Source organism: Eschscholzia californica, unplaced genomic scaffold, assembly GCF_041429995.1.
Source record: "Eschscholzia californica isolate CP2 unplaced genomic scaffold, dmEscCali1.0.p SCAF_1, whole genome shotgun sequence".
In the NCBI taxonomy this organism is placed as follows: Eukaryota; Viridiplantae; Streptophyta; class Magnoliopsida; order Ranunculales; family Papaveraceae; genus Eschscholzia; species Eschscholzia californica.
In genome coordinates, this window is record NW_028238198.1 from 23,233,054 (window position 1) to 23,246,884 (window position 13,831).

The window sequence follows — 13,831 nt, forward strand, 5'->3', positions numbered from 1 at the left end:
TTATTTTTAAAATTTTGACCTGATTGATAATTAACTAAATTATTTTAAACTCAAACTCTAATTAGCCTTAATATTTTGATACAAAATAACTAATAGTAAAAGTTTGGAGCTTTTTTAGTTATTATGAAATGTTTTTCTACCTAAATAGTCATTTTCTCTTAATATACCTATTAAAGAAATTTTGGGCTTATAGTTCAACAACTCACCCTTTTTTTTTTGGAAGTCGACTACGATCTACCTATGTCGTTACATTTGGCATTGATACATCAAAGATGTGATACGCTCAATAACTACCCACTCAAACTGAAACAAGACTGGGCCTATAGCCCAACAAGACAATGACCTAAAGCCCAACTACATTATTTACACCCTAATAATCTCAAATCAAATAACTAAAGATTCCACCTTCTCTGGTGATTTGAACCTGAGACCTCCAGGGATTTCTAGAGTTTATGTCAACACCTTGGAACCACTTGGACTACCAACTGTTGACCAACAACTCACCCTTAAACACACATTTAGTCCTCTCTAATCCTAAAATGGGTTTGTAAACCAAAATATTAATGTAAATGGATATCTAGTCCATTTGTATCCATCTCGAGAGAAAACACAAATCCCTAGAATACATATTAAATCTTAATACCTTAACTAACCTTCCTTATATATAAAAACTGAATTTCCTTCAAAATTCCCAAATATCCGTTTTCATTTTATCTCCCACTTTCTCTCTCCAATGTTCCAAAAATTATATGTAATTTATTGCACATTATACATATTTTTTCACATAACAGTGACCTTGTGATTCAAACTAAAGTTCTGTTTGTCACCCCACACATTATGAAGTTTAACAAACAGTATGCATAATTTACTCCATTATACATGCCGTTTTTAGTAAATTATATGTTTTGTTGACACATGTATATGTTTTTCTTTTTGTAGTTTTGCTGTTACTTATGGAATTTCCTACAGAATCATCCAATCTAAGTAAGACCACAAAACTAAAATCTGATCACTGGGATAAAATATTTACTGAAGTTGGTAAGTTGTTTCCTGGTGGTGCAAAAACATTTCGATATGCTCTTCGATAATATAGTATAAACAGAGGGCATGATTTCAAATTCATCAAAAATGATTTAAAACGTGTAACTGCTGTTTGTCCAGTTTAAGACTACAAATGGAGAGTACATGGATGGGCACGATTTCTGAACCAGAGAAGATTTTGTACGTTTTTTTTTGCAACAAAATGTAAACGATGTGCAATTAAAAGAAATTATGTGTAATTTATTGAACATGACACATATACATTTGATAAATTACGTTGTGTACATTACAAATGATGGTTTCCTCGTCATAAATAACACATAATTTACGAACTTGTTTCATAATTTGTATTCGATGTGTGGTTATGTATGAGTAAAAACGAAAACAAATGTTGCTGTAATGCTCTCAGAAAAATATACTCTTTCCAAACCTGAATGTTAAGTGAGATAAAGTTATATATACGTTTTGTATATTAACCCCCAAATCACGCTAAGTTGATCCCAGAAAATATACTCTTTCCAAATCTGAAAGTTAAGGGAGAGAAAGTACTATATACGTTTTGTATATTAACCCCCAAATCACGCTAAATTGATCCCAAAAAAATTCGGTCCTTGATCTGATTCGGAAAGAGAGAGAGATTTGATTTGGTTTCCTAATCTGAAAGAGAAAATCTGATTTGGAAAATATATTGAAGACGAAGAACGAACGATTTTACTCACTGGTAATGGCGTTTCAGTTTTGTTAGCTAGGGTTTTGGTTAGGAATCATTTCGGGAAATCTGTTCTGATTTGGTTTCCAAATTAAAATCGATGAGAGAGAAAATCTGATTTACAAAATATCCGTTTTTCCTTTTTTAATACCCAAAATCACGGTACAAAATGCCATTTCAAATTCTGTCCGGGCCCACATTAAAAAATCGCGGGAAATCTGATTGGGACAGGGACGGAATTTTGTTTAATATACTAAAGGTTATTATGTCCCAAGTGCAAAAGGACTAAAAACCCATTTTTTGGGAAGATTGGACCCTAAACCCATTTTGAACATTATTTTGGGCCTTATACCCATGGACCCTTTTCAATTTCAGTTAACATAAATGATTACATGAAAATATGAGAGTAAAGGTCAAACTGAGTTCTGACTATTTTAACTATAGAACTTTTTCTGAAGAGAAAAGGTACGTAGGTTGTTTCAAAACGTTATAAAATGAAAAGGACAACTAATAAATAAAACAACAAAAATTAGTATCTGGGACCAAAATACGGCTCACGGCATGTAACGCTCCAAATCAAGATTTTCGGTCGCCATGAAAACTTAAACGTAACCATTTCTCCGCGGAAAATGAGAGAATGCCCGACCACTACCCCGACTTATTCCCAAGGGTATGTGGCCGGCCGAGATTTAGAGAGAGAAAGCTAAGTATCTCTCTAAATCCTAGCTGACCACATACCCCACCCGGAATTGGGCCGAGTTAGTGGCAGGGCATTGCATCACAGTTGTTTCTCCACAGAACAGTGAACATAGACGATGTATTCATCAAAGAGACAAATATTATCGAACATGAAGCTTAAAAGTAACAATGAATCGATTAACAAAACTTTACCAAGTTTTCAAAACTCAAATGATTTCTCCAAATCACCGACGCATATGTCGGACAATATCAAATAAAAACAAAAACAAGAACTTAGGAGATGCAACTCCAAGTAACTACCTAAAGAAAGAAAGGAGACTACTAAGGAAACTCCTCCAAGGCTAACTATGACTCAAGCAGGTGGTACTTCCCAATATCCTTGACCTGAAAAATAATAAGTTGGGTCAGACCCCAACAAGTAGATTTCGAAACATCTGAAGTCTTAATAGACAGTTTTAAGAGCTACCAAAACAAATAGACAACCCCATCAAGTATAAAGGTATTCAAAATTAGTATACATGTTGTGACCGTTATAATAAAGTAAACCACATCTGTAACAAATAACCAAAAATGATATGACAAGTTGGTGTCCATGTTGTATAAGAGTGTGGTCCACAAGGCTACCCTTGTGTTAGCGCCGGCCCCATACGCTCCATACGTAGGTCCCACCTCCGTACGCCTTTAGAACGCGAACCCGTCGGTCATCGCAATAAACATCTGGTAGAGAGGGTCGAACCACAAAACTCCCACAACCCTCCACCAACTCCATCACATCACACACATATAATAACATCAAACCACAACATACATAAATCAAAATCATATTCGCCAATATATTACGACATACAAGTTTCATATATATAACGTTTTTGCAAGTAATGATCGTTGTATAATAATAGCCTATAATTCTCATATCATGTTGAATTCAAACACATGTTCATGTATCTACATCGAGGATATTGTCCATTAATGAGAGGCATCTAATTATAGGAATTATATGTTAAAATCATGGAAAGTAAAGGGATTTAGCCCTAATTATTATCGTAGTACGTGGATGCAACATGAGAATGTTAATAGAGATTGTATGATGTCACTAGGGAAAATTTCCTTCTAAATCTAACACATAAATGAGATTCAAAGTGACCTAACAATGAGTTTGTAGAAATGAAAAATCTACTACTTCTAATTTATATATTTGTTTCAAGAACCCTAATCTATATTCAAGTAATACCAAGATCTAGGGTTTGTAGTATCATCTAGTTGTCTAGGCTTTTCCATAAAAATGGCTATTCAAGCCCTAGATAGAATTCTACCTGGAACGCCAAGAAAAACAAAGCAAAGAACCTCCCACACGAAGAACCAATGAAGAAAACCCGATGCTTTTGATCCCTTCTTCTCCTTCCTAGCTCTTTCTCTCTCTAGAACTTCTAATACCCCCCTCTCTCTCTAACTCAAGGCTGAACAAAAGAAATGAAAAAGTGTGAGCAGTAGGGTTTTAAAGATGCATTAAGGTAGTGTTGCTATAGGGCACCTCGGAAACTTTTGTTGGGGGGTATTACACGACAATATAAAGTACTGCGACGGCGGGGAGCAGTGGCAGATTCATGTAGGGTCTAGGAGGGGTCTATAGACCCTCCTCAACTTTTCCGATTTAGTGTACGATATTTGATAAAAAAAATAAAAAAGCAAAAAAAAATATCTTAACAGTGTAAGTAGTTGTAGGTTGGTACCACTAACAACAATCGCGATTAGCCCAACAGTTGAAGGCCAGTTTTACGACTCTTGTGGTCGCGGATTCAAGACCACTCATACACGTCTTTATTATTCCGTTGGAACTCTGAAGTAAGAACATAGAGCATTGTGTGCGTCACACTACTTGATACTTGGCAGATTGGTTGGAACTAATGGAAATTTTAGAAGTGGCTAAGAAGGTCGTGGATTCAAACCCCACAACGACTTTTTGTGGTGTTAGTTTAGGTTTTCAGAATTTCTAAAATTGGTCGAATTTTCCTAACCAATTTTAGTTTAGGTTGCATATTCTGCATTGGTTTCAGTAATGTTTATTTTATTGTGAACATTTTAAGAAATATTATAGTCTAACTTTTCACAATATTAAGGCATATTCGGTTGCATATTTTGCATTGATTTCATTAAATTATATTTTATTGCGAACATTTTAAGAAATGTTATAGTCTAATTTTGCATGCTGAGTTGAGTAAACATTTAATGTTTTGTACAACTTCAATGTTTTCTCGTATCATCTCATTTAATGTTTTATACAACTTCGATAGTGTTGAAAACATGGATGAGTTGCGTAAACAACAGAAACTCAAGTATTAACTTCAAAAACTTTGTACCAGTTATCCAAACAAAAAAAAAAGTCAAGAACAAAAAATAATTCAAGTATTAACTTCGATAGTGTTTTCTTTGTAGCTATTGTATATCATCCCAAGAGCCTCTCGGAAACATTTCACCTCTTCCTGAAAATATTTGACCTATGTGAGTAAATACGGGGCCTCAAGACTCCGATACTAGTTGGCGGTCCCTTTTTTGTGAGTCAGGAGTTGTTCAATCAACCTCCATATGCATTTCTTCAAAAATTAGAAAAAAACTATATTAACTTCGATCACAGTTTATTCTATATGCACAGAGAACTAAAAATACAGTGAAGATATTTAAGTGTGTATTCAAAACAAATACGTGCAGGAAAGGAGTCTATAGTACTACTACAAACATTTACGAATATGCCATATCTGTAATGATTTATGCAAACAGAAAAACTGTTTGCTGTGGAAGTAAACATTTATTTAGTGAACAAAGAAGGTATGCTCGAAGCATTAGACGTTATATAAACATTAATAAAAAAGAATAATATGGTTGTAAAGTTACATCATGTAAACAATGGTTTCTGTTCTCTTTTCTTACCAAGAAATTGATGTTATGTTTGAACATAACAAGAAATGTCAGTAAAAATGACGAAATAAATAAAACATTTCGGGTTTACTCGTTGCATCAACATCGTTTTTACAACAAATTTAAAATGCTTAAACACCAATCAATTTTAGTAAGTCACAATCTGGGATTTGGCGGTAGCATTTATAAAAATAAATAAAATATTTTTAAGTTTGCTCATTGTATTACAATCGTACTAACAACATATTTTAAAATGCTTAATACACCCGTCAATTTGTTTGTTAAAAATCAAAATATGCAAAAAGGTAATTTCTAGAGAGAGAGAAACTAAAAACAGATCTAAAATTGTATTTTTGTTTTCAAAGTACCAAAAAAAAAAATTTATACCAAAGTTGGAAGAACGTATTTAAAAACATATCAAAGTTTGAAGAACAAATCATATGCCAAAAACAAAACTAAAATGATTATATCAAAGTTTGAAGAAGGAAGCTTGAAAAGAGCTAAATAAATAAGACAGATGATGAATAATACAATTGCGACAACAAAATATTAAAGATGAAGATGATCCTACCTTGGTTGTTGTTGCAGATGAGTTGAAGATTAAGGAAGTAGAAGACGATCAAAATGTGATGGAGATGATAACAAGGTTGTTGAACACGATGATGGCTATGTTGAAGAAGATGAAGCTTGAAAATGCCGAAAATCTTACCAAAACCGAAGAGCAGCTCCGGCTAATATTTCGCCAAACCGAACAACAACTTCAGTGAGGAGAGAGACTATATTTGTGTTTCTGGAAAAGTGAGAAATGAGTGGAGGTTGTTGATTTAATAGAAGGGTTTATATGGAAGAGTATTAACGGTATTAAAAAAAAATACAAACGGTAAGCATCAAGATGAGATTTCGAGTATAGAGATCTGCAATTGAGCTTGTTTCCCATTAATTTTCAAATTGGGCTTCTGATACTATTATTAATTTGAGTGGGTTTATTTTAGTATTTAGGCCCATTTTTTCGTTTTCTCACAAAATTCTAGAATATTTATTTTATGGCAATGAACATAAATGTTTACATCAAAATATAAGACTAATGTTAAACAATTCCATTTTTGTTTTGGGGTTGATGATGGAAAGAAAATGTGGCCGATCCAATCACCTAGATATATGTCATACTTGTCCCTCCAATCACCTTGTGAATGGATTACTTAATTTCCACTAGGCCAGTGCCCTGCACCTAGATATATGTCTTCATATGATTGATTCTTTGCTAAAAATGAGAAATCATAATTGATAATTACACAATGTATGACATTAAAAACACAATATATTTCCATAAGATGAACAACAAATTAAGAGAGGTTCAATTGTTTTCCATACGATAAATAACAAATCCAGAAGGACGGGAAGTAAATAATAATACTAATGATGACACAACTCAATTTCACCCTGGTCAAAATAGTATCTTAGTATTTCTTTACTTTTACTACAGATTTTGTTAATTTATATCACGGAACAACATTAACGATATCGATGTGTAGGATTCATAGTTCATACAGATGTATTCTCTTAAAACTATTATAAATGATTACCTTGATTTCGTTTGGAGTCATGGATACTTTGAAGGAAAAATAACATTTATGATTTGAACGCACAAAATCCAAAAGAAATCCGAAAAAAACACTATAAAACACCCAGAGAACTTCTCACAAATTCATATACAAATTTAGGTCATTGAAAACAAATAGTCAGTAGTCTTTGTTTTATCATATTTCAACAAGGTTCATACAAGTTTACTTGCTCTTCTTCCATTATGCATATGCAATTGTTTAGTTTCCTGGTCCTAACCATGAAAAAACCAGTCGACATTGTTCGGAGAGTGGTAGCACTCTGGATCGCACTTCAACGATCTGGGGCGAGCAGTCTCCTCCAAAATATTTTTTCGGAGAAAGAGATAATTGAAGAAATATATAATGAGTCAATTTCGTGTCTGGAAAATATTGAAAAATCTAATCATGTCCGGCCCACAGAATTCAACGACACACCATATTTAAGTTTAGTCATGGGTGATCCACCGATCAATCAAATGTTTTTATACAACAATCAAGAATACATACGTAATGCCATGGAAGAAGTACTCGTAACTATTAGTGATTTAGTTTTCAATCATCAGGGGGAAGGGAGTAGTGGTGAAGGAGCACTTACTCAGTCGAAATCAAATTTGAACCCGAATGCTACTCCATTTATTTTGGAGCCAGTATCTAAAGATCAGAGGTCTTTGTTCCTAACTTTTTCCAGAGGTGCACCTTTACGCAGAGATGAAATAATGGTGTTTTTCGCTTCGTAAGTGTTCAAATCTTAATTTGCATTATACAAAAAAAATAATACGTTAACCTCTAACAATATTATATTGTGGTGTAACATGCTGAAAAAATAGATTACCACCCCATAAACTATTATGGAAATGGTATAGTTATTATATGCTTAATGTATTGTTATATGATTGCAGGAATTGGGGTCGAGTGGTGGAGGAAGTGACAATACAGAGAGGTAAAGAATCGACGTTTGGGCGTATTGTGTTCAACAATTCATCCATAATACCTGTGATATTAAATGGCGAAGAAAAAGTCAAATTCAAAGTGAACGGCAGGGACCTTTGGGCTCGAAAATTCGACAAAAAAATAAAGAAGAATATAAAAAATTGAATTTTGTATTTGGAGACATACCACAGTGTTAAACCTAATTGTTTTCTGATTCTAGTACACCTATATGTAGGTTTTATTTTCGGATATCCTTATATTGATTGTTCGTTTATGTTTTTTTCGTAATTAAGGTAGGTACTATAAATTAAGAAAGACATAGTTGATGAATGATAATTTAGTATTGATGTCTCTCTTAGCTTAAACATTTTAGTATTGATCTCAACAATTCATCTATAATTCTATCTTAACGAATGATAGAATTCCATGTACATTTTACGTGTCTTCTTAGATGGTTTGCACTTTTTTTTACGAAGTTGTCACATACAACGGTGGAACATTAATAGTTGGACTAGATATGGGAAATGTATTATCTAATCTTACATGGAATGAAATACAATTAACAGAATGATACTTTTAAATAAAGTATATAAATAATTATGTCCCTAATAAAGATGATAAGTTCTTCTTTGTCTTCATCGTTGAGTTTCTGTAGAGAGAGAGAGAGAAGCTGGGGATGAGTCAAAATAATAAAGATGATGAATCTTTTTTAGAGGGAGATAAGCCGATGGTGGAGATGTTCTTCAACGAACCCTACTTGACTTGTTCGTCTAGCCAATATAGGCCACATAGGTAGTGAGAAAAATGAGAACTTGTTTATTAATGATCAGAAGTTACATTTATATAGAGGAGTTTGTTAGAGATCAGTTAGAGATCTTGTTAGAGGTTGTTTGGAGTTAGTTGGGTTGTTAGGGACTTATAATCAAGTGCGACAGGCCACACCAAATATATTACAACACATCTATACTTAACCCGTTACGCTGACACTCAACTTACACCCCTCATACACTATCTTTACACTTATAGCTACTACCCCCCCCCCCCCCCCCCCCCCCCCCTCAAGATGAAAAAGGATGATAAGAACTTTCAACTTGTCCTTCAATTCTTGAAACTTAGGAGATGCAAGAGCCTTGGTGAAAATGTCAGCTGGTTGAGCAGAAGATTTAATGTAAGACACTTTGATTCTCCCAGAGGAAACCAACTCTCTGATAAAGTGGAAATCAATAGCAAGGTGTTTCATTTTCGAATGAAAAACTGGACTAGAAGCTAGAGAGAGAGCTGAAACATTATCACACCATAAGAGTGGAGGAGAAGCTAGAAACACATGAAGATCTTTAAACAAATTGCAAACCCAAACTGATTCAGCAGCACATTGAGCTAAGCTTCTATACTCTGCCTCAGTTGAGGATCGAGAGACACTTGATTGTTCTTAGGAGACCAAGTAATAGGATTAGAGCCGAGAAACATGATGTATCCACCAGTAGACTCCATTTTTGGAGGCAGGTGAACCAGCAGCAGCAAGATTATCAGTTATCTTCTTGATTAAACCTAGATAATCAGTAATTGATAGATTACCTTTTGAAACTTCACGAATTTTGTTTTGTAATTGAAGAACATGAGCTGTTGAAGAAGCTGAGAAGTTTTCTTCAAGACTTAACCACAAATCACGAGCAGAAGTTACTCCAATTACAAGGAATCACAGTTTCTAAAAGTGTGGAATTTAGCCATATGAGAAGTGATTGATCCTCTTCTTGCCAATCAATATATGAATGACTTATGATTCCAACTTCTTGATCATCACTATCTAAGAATTTTGGAGGACAAAGTCGTGTGCCTTCGATGATGTCAAGAACTTTATATTTTCTGAAATCAGGTAAAAAAAGAGATTTCCAGGTGATGTAATTATCTCCTTGAAGTTTGATAGGAATGGCATTTGTCATTGAATTTATCGAAATTGATGTTACTTTTGGATGATCCATTTGCTTTTGATTTTGAATTTCTGTGAAAAAGGTAGTGAGAGAAAGTAATAGATGAAGACTTTGAAGATTTGAAACTTGAAGATTAAAGAAGAAGAGAGAGGAAGACGATGAAGATAGAGAGCGAAAAATGCTCTGATACCATAGTGAGAAAAATGAGAACTTGTTTGTTAATGATTAAGTTACATTTATATAGAGGTGTTTGTTAGAGATCAAGTTAGAGATCTTGTTAGAGTTGGTTAGGAGTTAGTTGGGTTGTTAGGGACTTATAATCAAGTGTGACAGGCCACACCAAATATATTACAATACATCTATACTTAACCCATTAAACTGACACTCAACTTACACCCCCTCATACACTATGTTTACACTTATAGCTACTAATAGGCACATAAATGTAACAGAAATGTGAGAATAAGATAGTCAAAATGATTTTAGGGTTAAGGAGGTGCTCCTTAGGGCCGTTCATAGACTTTATGAAAACAAATCTTACTCTTTTCATCTAAAAACTTACAAATATACCTATGTTCTAATTTTCTCAATTAAAAAACGCATGATGAGTAAAAAGGACAAAGATTAAGGGTAATGAGAGAAGGTCCAAACTTGTTAGAAAATTGTTATAAGAATACGACAATATCGGTCACCCTCCGCGTAAGTACCTGCATGTCATTGCAGGAGAAAAAGTGCGCGATTTGGTAACAAGATCTTGTTTCAAATTCTTCCCTTGTCACATTGTTAATAATGAGATGAAATGATGTTAATTCTACAATGAGTTGTATTAATGGACCATGTATCCACAATTATCATTACAATTTCTTAGGACATTAATATATTCTTTTAATGACAACTAACATAAATGATTACATGAGAATATGAGACTAACAGTCAAATTGAGTTCTGACTATTTTAATTATAAAACTTTTTCGGTAGAGAAAAGGTATGTAGGCTGTTTTGAAACGTTATAAGATGAAAATGACAACTAATAAATAAAACAACAAGATAAAGTACTGCAGCGGCCGGGAGGAAGATGTTTTGATTCCAAACATGTTATCATTAGGAAACTTAATATTGATATCATAAATATTTTGACACTCCGTGTAACTAGACCGTATTATAAGAGCTCAACGACAATTATCCAAGTCATCAGATATTTAATGATCCCCATGAAATATTTAATGGTCAATGGAATGCCGCCAAAATGAGGCAAACCTATTGGATTTTTCACTCAAGGGAGATTGTTATATTTAAGGTCTAATGAAGGTAAATGAATGGACTCAAATACTTCACATAAAAAGTTTATCAAAATGTAAGTATCTAATATATTGACATTAATAGTTGCAATTTTGTTTTTGTTGACAACAAAACGTATCTTATTAACAATCTGTATTAATACATTCTATCAGTCCTGATTAGATATTTTTCATTGGCCATTGGCCTTCCTTATTCACAGATAAAAAGCTAGGGTAGCCATAGTGTGTGCCGTTTTATTACAATGAACCATGAATTTCTTAGAGAGAAATTGAGGATGGATCAAATATTAAAAACGATTGTCGTTAGAGAGGTAATCTGGTGATTTAGATGTTTTCAAAGAACCCTAATTGACTTGTTCCTCTAGATAGAAAGGCGACGTAAATGTGAGATCAATATGAGATGTACAAATGATTTTAGGGTTAAGACTCAAGACTCAAGACTCAAGAGGGTGCTTTTTTTATAGGAAGGTAGTCTTGATGTTATTATTTCGGGTACTAGAAATGCATTTTGTATATTGTGAGTAAAGTTATTAAATGAACTTTGCTCGATGTCAATGTCATAAATATTTTTAAGAGCGCAATATCATATTTTTAATCTTAATTTATTTAATCGTTGTTGGTTTCCTACTAAATCTATTTAATTGGTGTGTTTCATTGATTGAGAGAAGTAGATTAGGGTTCAGAGGGTTCTCTTTTTGTAGTGTCCTTATCATTTTCTTGGGGTGCCTTTAGCACCAAGCCTTTTTATCCCTTTTTCCTAAACCCTATTTCCCCACTTACTTTCCCCTCCTCACTAGGCAGCACGGGGTGAGTTAAAGTTGGTGGGAAAGTGATGGTGGGATAGTGAAGGTGCTAGAGAGAGAAAGAGCCAAGAAGGAAGGAAGGATTGGAGCTTGGTGATTGTTTTCTTTGTTTTTCTTGGTGTGGGGCTTGGTTTGCTTTGGATCTAAGGTAGATTTCTACTCCTCTAGGGCTTGAATAGCCATTTTTATAGAAAACCTAGACAAATTATATAACACCACAAACCCTTGATTTTAGTATTACTTCAACATAGATTAGGGTTCTTGACATAAATATATATGCTAGAAGTAGTAGATCTATATTTGTACAAACTCATTTTTGGTCACTTGAATCTCATCTATGTGTTAGATTTTGAGGATATTTGCTATAATGACATACTTGATGAACCATACAACCTTCATTTACATTTTCATGCTAGATTCATGTATTACAATGATATTTAGGGCTAAACCTCTTTATTTGCCATGATTTTAGTATATAGCTCTTATAATTATATGTCTCTCACTATTGGACAATACTCTTTATATAGATACATGAACATGCCCTAGAACTCAACATGATATGAGAATTTTAGGCTATTATCATCATTGATTCATTACTTGCAAAATTACAAATATGAAACTTGTATGTCGTAACATACTAATGAATATGATTTTGATTTGTGTATGTTGTGGTGTGATGTTATTATATGTGTGTGATGTGATGGAGTTGGTGGAGAGTTGTAAGAGTTTTGTGGTTGGTTCGACCCTCTCTACCGGATGTGATATAGGTATGGAGCGTATGGGGTCGGCGCTAACACAATGGATGACCTTGTGGACCACACTCTCATACAACGTGGATACCAACTTGTCATATTGCTTTTGGTTGTTTATTACAAATGGTGTGATATTATGTATGTGTGACGTGATGGAGTTGGTGAAGGGTTGTAAGAGTTTTGTGGTTGGTTCGACCCTCTCTACCGGATGTGATATAGGTATGGAGCGTATGGGGTCGGCGCTAACACAATGGATGACCTTGTGGACCACACTCTTACATAAGGTGGACACCAACTCGTCATGTCGCTTTTTTTTTGTTGTTTGTTACTTATGTGGTACACTTTATTTCTAATGGTCACAACTCGGATACTATACTTGGACATCTTTACATGTTATGTGGTTGTCTATTTGTTTTGGTAGCTCTTGAAACTGTCTATTGAGGCTTTAGAGGTTTCGAAATCTACTTGTTGGGGTCTGACCCAACCTTTTATTTTTCAGGACAAGGAAATCGGGAAGTGCCACCTGCTTGAGTCATAGTTAGCCTTGGAGGAGTTTCTTTAGTGGTTTTCTTTCTTTCTTTAGGTAGTTATTTGGAGTTGTATCTCCTAAACACTTGGTGTTATTTATGTTTTATCTTGTCCGACATTTGTGTCGATGATTTAGAGACATCCTGTGAGTTTTGAAAAACTTGGTAAAGTTTCATTAGTTTAATTTATTGTTACTTTTTGAGCTTCATGTTCGATACTATTTGTCTCCTTGATGAGTATATCGTATATGTTTACTGTTCTGCGGAGAAATGCTTTAAGTTTAGGTTTTCATGGCGGCCGACGTGGAAATCTGGATTTGGGGTGTTACACTTTTATATACATAATACATAAGTACCAGTCTAGGCTCAAGACCAAAAACACATTTAAGTTTGTTATCTTGTGCCTAAAGCTATATTTCTTACAATAGAGTGCTTTGGTGTTGTCCACTTTTCACATTGTCTTGAATGTCTGGACTAAACACACACACACACACACACACACACATATATATATATATATATTTCAGAGAAGGAAAAATAGTTTCATTAATCAAAGAAAAGCAAGGTGGTAGCTAAGGAGGCTAGCCATCCCTGAAACAACAAAGAAAACAAAAATCACAATCGAAATGG

The 13,831-nt window shown here is 34.1% G+C and overlaps 1 long non-coding RNA gene across 1 annotated transcript; it reads left to right on the forward strand.

Moving 5' to 3' along the window:
* The first annotated feature begins 12,036 nt into the window (after positions 1 to 12,036).
* LOC147565256 (uncharacterized) lies at positions 12,037 to 13,394 on the forward strand. The gene is made up of 2 exons (XR_015237095.1): positions 12,037 to 12,070; positions 13,174 to 13,394. It is a non-coding gene; the product is annotated as an uncharacterized LOC147565256 (long non-coding RNA).
* Positions 13,395 to 13,831: the final 437 nt, after the last annotated feature.